General features: G+C 48.5%; 1 pseudogene; it reads left to right on the top strand.

The window, feature by feature from the left end:
• Positions 1-220: 220 nt before the first annotated feature.
• On the top strand, positions 221-12,672 carry LOC132225622 (histone-lysine N-methyltransferase PRDM7-like; annotated as a pseudogene).
• Positions 12,673-13,060: the final 388 nt, after the last annotated feature.

Genomic DNA, 13,060 nt, shown 5'->3' with positions numbered 1-13,060 from the left:
CGCGTGGATTTGAGGGGACCTCGGCCAGGTGCGCAGCGCCGCAGGGAGACCCACAGTCCTCACCGACCAAGCCCCTCAGACCCCCACACCGCGCCCCTCACAACCCCCACCTCGCCCCTCAGTCCCCCCCCCGCCCCTCAGACTCCTGACCGCGCCCCTCAGTCGCCCTCTGAGACCGCGCGAGCCTCCAAGGGAAGGAGGCGCCCCCTGGTGGGTCTTAATGGCTGTGGCCCTGGCCACGTGGTCCTGGTCCCAGTCTGTCCTGAGGCGGGGAGCGGGTTCATCAGCGCCTCCTCCTCACAAAGGCACTGCGGCCTCCTGCTGGGACTGGGCTGGCGGCACCATAAACCCCGACAGGGACCCCCAGGAGCGGCCCCAGAGGAGGCGGGGAGAGCTGGGCACAGAACCAAGGTGAGGGGGTCCACGGGGGTGGAGGTGGGGACGGAGGTGGGGACGGGGTGGAGGCGGGGCGCCCCCCCTCGGGCCGGGGCGGACGGACGGTCTCTCCTCCAGCCCAGGGCCGCCTGCAGGGACGTGTCCATCTACTTCTCCCGGGAGGAGTGGGCGCACTACTTCTCCCGGGAGGAGTGGGCGCAGATGGGCGCCTGGGAGCGAGCCCGGCACAGGAACGTGAAGAGCAACTAGGAGGCGCTGCTCAGCATTGGTGACCGGGAGGGGGGGGCGGGGCCGCGGGGGGTTGGGGGGCTCCGTCCAGGGCCCCGGCTCCGCCCCGCTCGGCGCTGGCTCTGCTGTTCATCCCTCAGCTCTTCGCCCGCAGGACAGACTCTTTCTTTCTCTCCTTCCAGGTCTCAGGGCCCCTCGACCCGCCTTCATGAGTCGCCGCGGCAGAACAGCCAGGCACGGGGCGGAGGACTCCGAGGACTCGGATGAAGAGTGGACCCCGAGGCCGCGAGGTGCGGGCGGAGGGCGTGCAGATGCCTGACCCCGACCAGGTGTTGGTCGGGCGGGCTCTCAGGAGTTACCGGGGAGGAGCAAGAGGCAGAGCAGTTACACACCAGGGGCTGTTCACATAAACCCCTTTTTATGAATCATTTATTTTACAGAGAGAGAGAGAGAGAGAGAGTGTGAGAGAGAGGAACCTCCATCGCTGCCTCCTGCCGGCCCCCCACCTCACGGTTCATAGGTCGAGGCTCAACCACTTAGCCACACTGGCCAGGGTCAGAGAACCTCTTTCAATGTGTAACAATAATTATATACAGATTTAGTGTTGACACTATCACAGAGGTTCCCCCATTTCTCGCCCTTTTCTCACCTTCACCCAGACCCACCCCCCAAATCTACAATAATAAAACCATAATATGCAAATCCAGGGAGGACCAGCTGAAGGACTGGCCAGATGACCAGGCTCTGACACCCACTGGCGTCAGGCCAGCCAAGGCCTGTAAAACACAATTGGTCCGGCCCCACCATCCCCCATGATGCCCTGCAGAGAAAGGCCCAGGCCACTAGCCACTAGCCACTGGGTGATCAATGGGGGCTCCCCGTCACCCCAAAGAGGGAGGCCCAGGCCACCAATGCACAGCTGGGGCTGCTGAACCAGTCCTCCCTCTGAAGGCGATGGATCGCAGGGCTCCCAGACTGTCAGAGGCTCAGAGGGCACAGGCCGGGCTGAGGAATCCCCCTCCCACCCCCCCCCCCGCCCCCCCGCCGCCATTCCCGGTACATAAATTTATAAATTTCCTGCAATGGTGCTCTAGTATATATATACTAGAGGCCCGGTGAACAAAAATTTGTGCATGGGGGGGGGGGTCCCTCAGCCCGGCCTGTGCCCTCTCACAGTCTGGGACGCCTTGGGAGATATCGTCCTGCTGGCTTAGCCTGGTCCCGGGTGGCAGAGGGCAGGCCCAATCCCTAGGTGCAGCCCCTGGTTGGGCTCAGAGCAGGGCTGATTGGGGAGTTGGGGTGCCGCCCCCTGTCATGCACAGAGCAGGGCGATCGGGAGGTTGCGATGCCACCCTCAGTCACGCTCAGGGTAGGGCCAATTGGGGGGTTGGGGCACTGCCCCCTGTCACATCAAGGCAGGGTCGATGGGAAGGTTGCGGCACCACCCCCTGTCACACACAGAGCAGGGCCAATCAGGGGTTGGGGCACTGCCCCCTGTCACTCACAGAGCAGGGCCTATCAGGGGGGTTGGGGCTCTGTACCCTGTCACACACAGAGCAGGGTTAATTAGGGGTTTGGGGCGCTGCCCCCTGTCACTCCCAGAGCAGGGCCCATCAGGGGTTTGGGGTGCGGCCCTCTATCACCCACAGAGCAGGGCTGATCAGGGTGTTGTGGCGCCGCCACTCTCACACTCAGGGCAGGGCCGATGGGGAGGTTATGGCTCTACACCGTCACACACAGAGCAGTGCCAATGTGGAGGCTGGGGGGTTGTGGCCCCGGCCCCTGTCACACACAGAGCCGCAGGGCGATCCGTGGGTTTGGGCACTGCCCCCGTCACACTGATCCCGGTGCCGGGAGGCATATTACCCTTTTACTATATAGGATAGAGGCCTGGTGCATGGGTGGGGCTGGCTGGTTTGCCCTGAAGGGTGTCCTGGATCAGGGTGGGGGTCCCCACTGGGGTGCCTGGCCAGTCTGGGTGAGGGGCTGAGGGCTGTTTTCAGGCTGGGGGTGACTGAAGCTCCCAACCACTCCTTTCTTTCTTTCTTTTTTTTTATTCTGGGCCAGCTTTAGCTCTGAGGTTTGGCTCCAGCTCTTAGGCCTCCACTGGTGAAAGTAGGTTTCTGGCCTTTGCTTACAATGCTGTGATCCTGCTGGCTGAAGCCCAGGACTAAAGCAGGTTTCTGGGGTTTTGTTTAGCTTCTATATTTGTTACATAGTTGCTTACAGTTGCAGGTCAGAGGCCTGCAGCGGCAGGCGGGGAATTTTGGAGTCCTCTGTCACTGAAGCAAGCAAGCCTCATGTTAGTTTCAAGCTGCCTGGCTGCCGGCCGCCATCTTGGCTGGCAGTTAATTTGCAAATTGCCCTGATTAGCCAATGGGAAGGGTAGTGGTCGTATGCCAATTACCATGTTTCTCTTTCATTAGATAGGATATATATATATATATATATATATATATATATATATATATATATATATATAATTTTCTTAAGCTGTTCTCTCTCTGGGAGCACACACACCCCTCACCCTTTCCCCTCTACTCCCCCCCCACTAGGTGTGCATCTCCTAAACTAAGAGACCCAGGAGACTTGCACCAGGGAGTATGGGCAGTGGCAGGTCATTCAGGCTAACCCCCTGAACCTGGCTCCAAGGCCCCTTTGCTATGACTTTCCAATGAGCCAAAGCAGCCCGCCTAGGCTGAATTCTTTCCTTTAACCTTTCTAGAGCAACACAGCAGCCCAGCCTAGGCGCTCTCCTGCAGCTGCTTCTATCCTAAGTCCTTCCTTGTTTCACTGTCCCCAGCTTTAATAAACATTCTTTCAAAATAAAAATAAATAAATAGCCATTGCTTGGTGCCTCAGTTGGTTGGAGCATCCTCCCATACACCAAAAATTTTTGGGTTCCACCCCCAGTAGGGGTGTGTATGGGCTACAAGTGATCGATGTTTCTCTCACATATCTATGTTTCCCTCTCTTTCTTTCTCTTCCTCTCTCTCTAAAATCAATAAACATATATTCTCACGTGAGGATTAAAAAATAATAGTAGAGGGCGATAAATGGTGATGGAAAAAAATAAAATAAAGCCTGGAAACCAAGATGGCGGCATAGGTTAACGCAGGAGATTGCTGCCTTGAACAACCAATTCAAGGGTACACCTAAAAGACAGAACGGACATCATCCAGAACCACAGGAAGGCTAGCTGAGTGGAAATTCTACAACTAGGAGGAAAGAGAATATCATACCCAGACTCAGAGGAGGCGCAGTGCTGAAGTGAAATACTCAGGTTCGGAGTGTGCGGTTGTTGTTTTCAATCGGGAGGGAGTTTCTGACTCTGAGCTCCAGATCCGGGCGAGTCTCTAGGGACCCAGATTCAAACAGGAGAAGCGGGACTGTCTGGCTTCGGTCGGAACTCGAAGGCAGCTTTCTCTCCGAGGTTTGCAGCAGTTGCTGGGAGTCTGTGAGGCAGAGCCCCTAGGGACGGAACTGAGAGCAGCCATAACTGCGCGCTGCAGCCCGCCCTGTAGATCCCCGGGGACCCGCCCCGCCCAAGCCCTGCGCAGCGCCATTTGCCGCATAGCCTCAGGCAAACGCTAGATTAGCACCGCCCTAGAGATCCAGCACAGAAGCTCTCCCACTGCAGACACAGCTGACTCTCATAGCCAGTTAGCCTGGAGGTCAAATCACCCCCGTTATTGCCAACCGACAACAATCAAGGCTTAACTACAACAAGACTGTGCACAAAGACCACTAGGGGGTGCACCAAGAAAAGATAAAAAAATGCGGAGACAAAGAAACAGGATGCAAATGTCAGAAATGGAAGATATAGAGCTCAAAACCACACTTTTAAGGTCTCTCAAGAACTGTCTAGAAGCTGCCGATAAACTGAGTAAGGCCCTCGAAAAGACTGGTGAGACCACCGATAAATGTAGTGAGATTCTCAAGAAATCTAATGAGATCGTCGATATTGTGATAAAGAACCAACGAGAAATTAAGCATACACTGACTGAAATAAAGAATATTGTACAGACACCCCACAGCAGACCAGAGGAGCGCAAGAATCAAGTCAAAGATTCGAAATGCGAAGAAGCAAAAAACACACAACTGGAAAAGCAAAATGAAAAAAGAATCTGAAAATATGAAGATAGTGTAAGGAGCCTCTGGGACAGCTTCAAGCGTACCAACATCAGAATTATAGGGGTGCCAGAAGATGAGAGAGAGCAAGATATTGAAAACCTATTTGAAGAAATAATGACAGAAAACTTCCCCCACCTGGTGAAAGAAATAGACTTACAGGTCCAGGAAGCGCAGAGAACCCAAACAAAAGGAATCCAAAGAGAGCCACACCAAGACACATCATAATTAAAATGCCAAGAGCAAAAGACAAAGAGAAAATCCTAAAAGCAGCAAGAGAAAGAAACTCAGTTACCTACAAGGGAATACCCATACGGCTGTCAGCTCATTTCTCAACAGAAAATTTGCAGGCCAGAAGGGAATGGCAAGAAATATTCAAAGTGATGAATACCAAGTACCTACAACCAAGATTACTTTATCCAGCAAAGCTATCATTAAGAACTCAAGGTCAGATAAAGAGCTTCACAGATAAGGAAAAGCTAAAGGAGTTCATCACCACCAAACCAGTATTATATGAAATGCTGAAAGGTATCCTTTAAGAAGAGGAAGAAGAAGAAAAAAGGTAAAGATACAAATTATGAACAACAAACATGCATCTATCAACAAGTGAATCTAAGAATCAAGTGAACAAATAATCTGGTGATCACAATAGAATCAGGGACATAGAAAGAGAAGGGACTGACTATTCTTGGGGGGAAAGGGGCGTGGGAGATGCGGGAAGAAACTGGACAAAAACTGTGCACCTATGGATGAGGACAGTGGGTGGGGAGTGAGGGCGGAGGGTGGGGTGGGAACTGGGAAGAGGGGAGTTATGGGGGAAAAAAAGAGGAACAAATGTAATAACCTAATTCACCTAGTACTTACAAACTGATAAGAAACAGATCAACAAAAAATAAAATAAAATAAAGAATAATAATATAATTACATAGATATAGAACATTAACAAACAAGTATACAAAAATATAAAAGTGAGTAAAAAATAACTAATTCAGAAGAGTTGTCATCACATAGAAGGAGGAAGGTCTGACGGGTGAGCAGTGCTCTAAGACCTGCATGGGGACATATGGGAAAATTATTACTCATGGTAGTTAGGGGGTTGGGTTGTGGGCCAGGGTAGGAAGTAGTTCACTGTTGTATCAGGTTCCATGTCAGCCATGGCATCATCTGCCAGGTTTCATGAAAGTCGGGTTGGTAGGGTCTGTAGTTCCATGGGTCTGAGGTTGGAACATAGCTGAAGTCACGACGTTATCTCTAACTTGCCCGAAACTCTGTTTCTGTGGTGACTAGACCTGAGTCTTTGTTCCTAAGACTGTGTGATGCTGATCAGAATCTAGTGATTAGGAAAGGTGGCACAGTCCACATGTGCAAAGGAGGAAGGATAAGAAAGAAAGGAGGCAAGGTGGTCCTGGTGCCATTGGACTGGACAAGGCCAGTGTGAAGACAGAAGGCAGAGAGGAGAAAGGGCCAGGTTGCAGAGTAGAGATTCTTTGCAGTTACGTGACTGTCATTATATGTGTGTCATGAAAGGCCAATTTTTTTTTTTTTTTGCTTTTCAGGGCAATTTTATTTTTTAAATCCTCACCCAAGGATATTCATTGAATTTAGAGAGAGGAAAGGAGAGAGACAGAAAGGGAGACAGAAACATCAATGTGAGAGAGGAACATTTATCCGTTGCCTCCCGTGTACACCCCAATACAGATCAAACCTGAAACCTTGTGGTGTACAAGACAATACTCCAACCAACTGAGCCGCCCAGCCACGGCTAGGCCAATTTAAATATATATATATATTGAACAGAGGATGAAGTACAGATGGGGTTTTGTCTATTTTTAAACATTTTAAGAAAATTAGCGGATGCTCCTAATAAAAGCATAAGCCTAATGAAACATCAAAAAACATTTCCAATCATCCTTGGTCTGTCCTTAGATCACTCTCTGATTCAGAATTCTGAAAAAATAAGAATCCCCAGATTTTGAAATAATTACCAACCAAACATGATTTCTGACCCGGCAGGCGTGGCTCAGAGATTGAGCATCGACCTATGAACCACGAAGTCGCAGTTCGATTCCCAGTCAGGGGACATGCCCAGGTTGTGCGCTCGATCCCTGCTGTGGGGTGTTCAGGAGACAGCTAATCCATGATTCTCTATCATCATTGATGTTTCTCTCTCTCTCCCTCGCCCTCTCCCTTCCTCTCTGAACTTATATGTATTATTGATTTCTCACCATCTTTTAGCTAAACCTTCTTGGGTGGCCTTCAGAGTGGAACAGAATAAACATCAGAAGGTGAGTATTCCCCAAATCCTGTTGAAAAGAAATTCTTCCTCCTGGATGCAAATGCAGGGAAGAGGAGAAAAAATCAGAGTGCAGCCTAGAAACTGCCACCTTTCTTTCCTGACCTCTTCAACAAAATGCCCAATATCATCTCAGTCGTTAATAACATCAGCTACAATAGTAGCTGCCACGGGTTTTATCTTCACAATGCTTCAGACTCTAAGAATTCTACGTGAATAAACTCACTTAAACCTTACCACAACCCTATGAGGTAGGTACTATAACTATCACCGTTTCTGATGAGGAAACTGAGGTTTCAGACATATACAAGTGTTTGATTATATGTCTGAGATCACAGTATTGGTGGGCATGCACTCTAATCCATAGCTTCATCTCTAAACCACTTACAAGCTCATTAAAATTTCCATACTTTTATGCAGTTTCCACTGTCTTATCCATACATGATTACATCTTTCACTGACTGATGATTCCAAACACTATGCTGCCGTGAGAGATGCACTAAGACTTCTGACTCGCGGAAGCTTACTGACATATAGGCAGTTTGCACAGTGAATGGTCCCCCATGAAGAAGGACATAGGAACCCCAGCATCAGAGCCTCCTGGTCAAATAAAAGAAAGCATCTCTCAACTCTGGGGAGCTTCAGGTTTGACAATTGAGAAACAATAAATAAAGTGACTTAAGAACTTCATAGAGATGACACACTATTCAATAGAAGCTCATCCATCTGGAACTGGTTTTGAATGCTCATTCCAGTAAGAAGCATGGCTTCTTTCTCTGAGCTCTAATTAGGCCAGTGTCATCTTGTTTGAATCATTTGCTCCGCCTGCCTACGTCTGCATTGTGAGCTCTTTGGTTCACAGCAGATTTTTCTCTTCCAGAAGTCCCAGGCCCAGCTCAGGGTCCCTGAGGGCCCCTGAATGTTGGCTGAAAGAGTGCTTTAAAATTTACAAATTAAACTAGAATAGGGTCAAAAAATAATGAAGATAATTTACATGTGATTTCAAATACAGAGACGACTGAGAGGTACATTGATAGCAGGACTGTAATTTGACATTCACACTGTATCAAAGAGCTCACAGAACACTTTGGTGAACACCGTTATATGTCATGTTCATTATAACATTAAGAATTAGCATGTTATAGGTCAGGAAAAATGAAGAGAACTAGCTAGTAGCACAACCTTATTCAAACAGAATTGGTGGGATCCAACTACTCTAATTACAAATATTCTTTCCGTGATATACTAATTTGCACATCCTATATAATATGCTAAGTGTCCAGTCGCCCGTTCAACCAATCAAAGCATAATATGATGATGACATGCTAATGCCACTAACTGCTCGCTATGATGTGCACTGACCACCAAGGGGCAGACAGTCAACCGGTAGACCAGTTGCTATGACGTGCACTGATCACCAGGAGGAAGACGCTCTGACCTATAGGTTAGCTTGCTGCTGGGGTCCAGCTGATCAGGACTGAGCGAGATGGCCGGACACACCCTGGAGTCCTCCTGCGGTTCCTCCCCAGCTGGCCAACCTCCCGCGTCCCTCCCCAGCCCCGATCGTGCCCCAGTGGGGTCCCTCAGCCTAGCCTGTGCCCTCTCGCAATCCAGGACCTCTCGGGGAATGTCGGAGCGCCAGTTTTGGCCTGATCCCACAGGCCAGGATGAGGGACCCCGCTGGTGCATGAATTCGTGCACTGGGTCTCTAGTTTTAGCATAATTTTCCTTATTTTCATGATAGGTTTCTGCCAGCCATTTCTTTTTAAAAATATATGTTTTTATTGATTTTAGAGAGAAAGAGGAAGGGAGAGGGAGAGAAGCATCAGTGAGAGAGAAAAACATGGATCGGTTGCCTCCTACACAGACCCCCACCTGGGATCTAACCCATAACCAGGACATGTACCATGACCGGGAATGGAACCGGCAACCCTTCAGTTCAACCAACTGAGCTACACCAGCCAGGGCTCTGCCAACTATTTTTCTTTCTTTCTTTTTTATTCTTAATCCTCACCCAAGGATATTTTCTCATTGATTTTTAGGGAGAATAGAAGAGAGAGGGAGAGACAGAGAGAAATATCAATGTGAGAGACACATTGATTGGTTGCCTCCTGCATAAGTCCAGACCAGGGCATGGGCCAGGGAGGAGGATCCTGCAACCAAGTCACTGGCCCTTGATCGGAATAGAACTAAGGACCCTTCAATCCGCAGGCTGACACTCTATCAACTGATCTACACTGGTTAGGGCCCAACTATGACTTATTTTCTTACCAGTATCTTTCACTCTCACTGTTCTATAAAAAAAAAAGATCCTTAAGGCACGGGTTCTAGTCTTCAATTCACAACCCACATTGGCCATTTCTTTTTCCTCTAATATTCATACTTCCCAGGTATTTCAGAGTTGTTGAAGTGTTTATTGAAGTCATGTATGTGAAAATATATCATAAACCCTACATAATTAAATAAATGCATGTTACCTTTTAATATGGGACTTCCACATTGAAGGCAAAGTCCAGGACGTCATTAAGTAATGAGTCTACTTTGAAGGAATTGTCAGGAACAGCAAATTTGTTGACCACCAGTGGCTCAGAGCAGACTCAGAAACCAGTGCCCCCTCCTGGAGAAGCAAGTCCCTCTGGACAGCACCCTAGATCGAAATTGGGTAAGTTACATAATTTGGAGATTTCAGTTTCACTAATTCTTCTAGAAAGGCTAATCAGTATAGCCTAGGTATGTGGGGTGGACTTTGCATAGGCCTGGATTTGAAACTGGAGTGAGCGCTGAAGCTTTGAGCTAATCTTACCAACTCTCTGAGCTCCTGAATGCTAATGTGTAAAGTGAACATAAGGAAACATGGGCCACATAAAGTTTGATAGCATTAAATTAAACCTTAAACAATTGACACATGCAAGTTGTCCAATAAATCCATCTGTGATAATAGCAACCATATTCTCTTGGTGTTGTGTGCCCAGGTCTTTACTCAGTGCCTAACGCATAATGTTCCCTCAATACATACTTTATGAATGACCAAAGCTTGGGAGGTTGAACCTCAGAATTGGATCATCTAGAAACTAAAATTGAATCAGCCACCAATAGTCAGTGTGGAGTGCTAGTCTTTTAGTTAATGGAGGAAAATACCACATACTATAATAGAACAGGCGATCATTTGATGGTAGGACATTGTGTGTTTTCTGATAAGATAGGGACTAATGTTCCAGGCCTCATCCCCTCAGTCACCTGCCCTTCTCCCATGTAGACCTCAGGAGAAAGGAGATCGAAGTGAAGATGTATAGCCTACGAGAGAGGAAGTGTTGTGTCTACCAAGAGGTCAGCGAGCCCCAGGACGATGACTACCTATGTAAGCTCACCCTCACCAAGGAGCATGTTATGTCTTGATGCAAGAATTTCACTTGGTCTTTGGGTGCCCAAATCATTCCCTTCCTCTCGTGACCGGGAGTACAGGATTGAGGCTCACTGATGTGAGCTCTTTCCGAAGCTCTTCATGTCCAGGAACATGCACTGCACCCTCCCTCTTCCCTGTTGCTCTTGCCTCCAGATTGTGAGAAGTGTCAGAACTTCTTCATTGACAGCTGTGCTGTGCATGGGCCTCCTACGTTTGTAAAAGACAGTGCCGCGGACAAGGGGCATGCCAACCGCTCAGCCCTCACTCTGCCCCCTGGGTTGAGAATCGGACCATCAGGCATCCCTGAGGCTGGGCTTGGAGTGTGGAATGAGGAATGTGATCTGCCCGAGGGCCTGCACTTTGGCCCTTATGAGGGTCAGATCACAGAAGATGAAGCCACAGCCAACAACGGCTACTCCTGGCTGGTGAGAACTTTACCTCTTCCCTGTCCTCTGGCTTCCCCGTCCCTCCTGTGGCTTGGGGGGCCCCCACCTTCTACATGCTAGGACATGGATGGGGACCATATGGTTAGTTAGCTCTGTGTACTGGGCGGACTTTGCATGAACATGGAGCTCCTCTCTAAGGATCAGAGGGTAAATGGGAGCAAAGTGGTACAGACTCCTCCCTTGGGGGCTCCTGCTTAGTGGACAAATCAATTCCGACGTGTAGATGATGAGTAAGAAAAATATCCTGTGATCACCATTGGCAGTTGAATCACCATGCAGGCTGAAAGAGATTTGATGACAGTAGAATAAAGTAATTCTTCTATTATATACACACAACCACACACACACACACACACACACACACACACACACACACACACACACACACGGCCTTTAACTTCTTTTCCTGAAATGCAGATCACCAAAGGGAGAAACTGCTATGAGTATGTGGATGGAAAGGATACATCTCAGGCCAACTGGATGAGGTAAGGTCACTAGGCTTCTGGGTGCCAGAGTGGATACTCATGCCTCACAACCCACATGTCTGTCCTTCCCATCATGCCTCCCTAATGGTCTCCCTCAGTTCTCTGTTCCCCTTTTTTCTCCATACAGTGATCTTTAACATCTAGAGACATTTAGGAAAAAAGGAGGTAAAAGTATAGCATATGTCCTCAAAATAGAAGTCTCTGGTTTGGGCACTGACTGGGAAAACCTTGAGGACCCTGTATTACTCTGTGATTTATCTAATGGACATTAGTTAAACACCTACTATGTTCCAGTTTAGAGGAAGGAATCCATTACTTACACAGATTACACAATCCATGACCCTAGGGAGGACTTACTGCAGACGGACATGAAACATTTTATTTCATAAACATTTAACTCTAATTTTCCTATTTTTCAAGAAGTGCCCAGTGCCCAGATAGCCTTGAACTAAGGATAGTCTAAACCTGTGAGGGCAGCACATCATCCCAGACTCAGTTCTAACTACAACTGGGTGTTGGAGCCTGCAGAGTAATAGTGCTCATGGCCCTTTCCTGAGGGGCTCTCTTGTGTCAGGGGAGACAGATTATGAATAAACTACTATTGTTCTGTGTTATTTTTCTAAGACAGAGAGACCTCCACGTTTCTGTTGGAACCTGGGGGAGGCAACTGAATGATGCCTTCAATAAAGTGTGGGGAGACTCGACAAAGGCCTCTGAAGAGAAGGTAGACTTGGACTGAGTGTTGAATGATGTGAGTCCTAGATCAAGCCCCGAGTTCTGTGGTGTAACACAGAACCTGACTTACAGCTTAGAGAAGCTAGAGGTCACCAGGTTTGATGGGGAAGTCTGCAATGAGGCTTTGGAAATGGCATTAGGCAGGATGAGCACTGTGAGCAGGACTTAGAGACAGGAATTCACATGACATTGTGACAGAGGCTTGGACATTGAACAGAAGTTTCCCCAGGAGCATGGGTGTGGGTGCCATCAGTGCTGAGGGCCTTAAGCTTCAGTGAGGAGCTGGGCACGAATATGACAGGTAGTGGAAACTCATCGCCTGTGCTTTTCTTTCCTTTCATCTGCCTCAACGCCAGGTATGTGAACTGCGCCCGGGATGACCAAGAACAGAACCTGGTGGCCTTTCAATATCACAGGCAGATTTTCTACCGAACCTGCCGGGTCGTGAGGAAGGGCTGTGAGCTGCTGGTCTGGTATGGAGAAGAGTATGGCCAAAAGCTGGGCATCAAGAGGGGCAGCAAGTGGAAGACAGAGCTTGTGGCCGGGAGAGGTGGGCACCACTCTTCTTCAACATGGAAAGAAAGAATTCTTAGAAGTTTTCATGCTCCAACTCTCAAGTAGAGTAAACTCCACTCTAGAGTCAGCAAAGCTTCAAATCAGATGCTGCAGAAATTGATGGCTCATCACATAGGTTTTTGATTCTTAGGAACAATTTTAATATTTTTTGTTCTAATTTTTAAAAATATGCTTTTATTGGTTTTAGAGACAGAGATGAAGGGAGAGGGAGAGAAATATTAATCTGCTGCCTCCTTCATTATCCCTACTGGGGATCAAGTCCACCACCCAGACATGTGCCCTGACCAGGAATCAAACTGGCTACCTCTGGGTGAATGGGACAATGCTCAACGAACTGAGCCACACTGGCCAGGGGCTATATTTGTTC

The sequence above is a fragment of the Myotis daubentonii genome, chromosome Y, assembly GCF_963259705.1.
Source record: "Myotis daubentonii chromosome Y, mMyoDau2.1, whole genome shotgun sequence".
Classification (NCBI taxonomy): Eukaryota; Metazoa; Chordata; class Mammalia; order Chiroptera; family Vespertilionidae; genus Myotis; species Myotis daubentonii.
This window is presented reverse-complemented; position numbering and strand designations above follow the sequence as displayed.